This window comes from Tenrec ecaudatus, chromosome 2 (assembly GCF_050624435.1).
Source record: "Tenrec ecaudatus isolate mTenEca1 chromosome 2, mTenEca1.hap1, whole genome shotgun sequence".
Lineage (NCBI taxonomy): Eukaryota > Metazoa > Chordata > Mammalia > Afrosoricida > Tenrecidae > Tenrec > Tenrec ecaudatus.
The window spans coordinates 161,225,402-161,227,013 of record NC_134531.1 but is presented as its reverse complement, the minus strand read 5'-3'; the positions used below and the strand labels follow the sequence as shown (position 1 = coordinate 161,227,013).

The 1,612-nt window shown below is 42.9% G+C and overlaps 1 pseudogene; it reads left to right on the top strand.

Moving 5' to 3' along the window:
- Positions 1 to 513: 513 nt before the first annotated feature.
- On the top strand, positions 514 to 990 carry LOC142441076 (large ribosomal subunit protein uL23-like; annotated as a pseudogene).
- Positions 991 to 1,612: the final 622 nt, after the last annotated feature.

Here is a 1,612-nt window from a genome sequence, read left to right as displayed (position 1 = left end):
CCAACCCTTAGTGATCCTGTGAACAACATAAAAAAAAAGAACACTGCAAGGTCCTTTCCCATCCTCATGATTGTCCCTATGCCTGGGCCCATTGATGCAGTCACTGTGTCCATCTACCCCATTAAGGGCCTTCCTCTTTTTCACTGCCTCCCCACTTTACTAAGCGTGCTGCTTATGTATTACCATTCAGGTATTCTCCAGGGACTTGTCTCTCCTGACAATATGTCCAAAGTATGTAAGATGAAAAATTGCCATCCTTGCCTCTAAGGAGCACTCTGGCCTTACTTCCAATACAGATGTTTGTCATTTTAGCTGTCCGTGGTACTTTCAATGTTATTCCCCAGCACCAATCAAATGCCTCTATTCTTCTACTGTTTTCCTTATTCAATGTCCAATTTTCACATGCATATGATGCAAAGGAGAATACTATGACTTGGGTCTGGTGTACCTTAGTCCTCCAAGAAGCATCCTTGCTCTTCAGTACTCTAAAGAGGTCTTGTGCTTTTAACAAAGATGGCACCAAAGGCAAAGAAGGAAATCCCTGCCCCTTACAGAACAGAAGCCAAAGAAAAGGCATTAAAGGCTAAGAAGACCATGCTAAAAGATGTCCACAGCTCCCCCCACCCTCCACACACAGAACATTCCCAACACACCCACCTTCTGGAGCCCAAGACCCTGTGGCTAAGAAGACAGCCCAAATACCCTTGAAAGAGAAACCCCAGGAGAAACAAGCTGGATCATTATGCCCTCAAGTTCCTTTTGATCATGGAGTCTGCAATGGAGACCATCAAAGATAAAAACACACTTGTGTGCATTGTGGATGTCAGGGCCAACAAGCACCAGATCAAACAGACTGGGAAGAAGCTCTGTGATATTGACATAGCCAAGGTCATCACCTTGATCAGAACTAATGGTAAGAAGAAGGCATATGTTCCACTGACTCTTGAATATGATGCTTTAGATGTTTCCAACAAAATAGGAATCATCTAAACTGAGTGCAGCTAGCTAATGCTACATATAAACTTTTTCAATAAAAAAGTTCTTGTGCAGCAGATTTACCTAAGGCAATACATATTTGATCACTTGACTGCTGCTTCTATGCACATTTATTGTGGATCCAAGCAAGTAAAATCCTTGACAACTTCACACTTTTCTCCATTTGTCAGCGTGGTACCTGTCGGTTCAGTGGGAGGATTTTGGTCTTCCACTCTCTGACTTGTAATCCATACTCAAGCCTAGACTCCTTGATGGTCATCAAGTGCTCCAAATCCTCCTTGCTTTCAACAGCAAGGTTATATCATCCGCATGTCGGCATGGGTTGTTCATAAGCTTTCCCCCGATCCTGGTGCCACTTTCTTGTTCATTTAATCCAGGTTCTTGGATTTTTTGCTTAGCATATAGATTGAGCAAATATGATGAGAGATGCAACCCTGATGCAGAACTTCTCTGATTTTAGACCATGAAGTGTGCCCCTGTTCTGCTCCCACAACTGCCTCTTGGGCCAGATACAAGTTCCTCATGAACATAATGAAATGGTCTGGAATTCCTATTCTTATCAAGGTTATTAACAGTTGATTGTGGTCCACACAGTTGAATTCCTTTGCATAGCCAA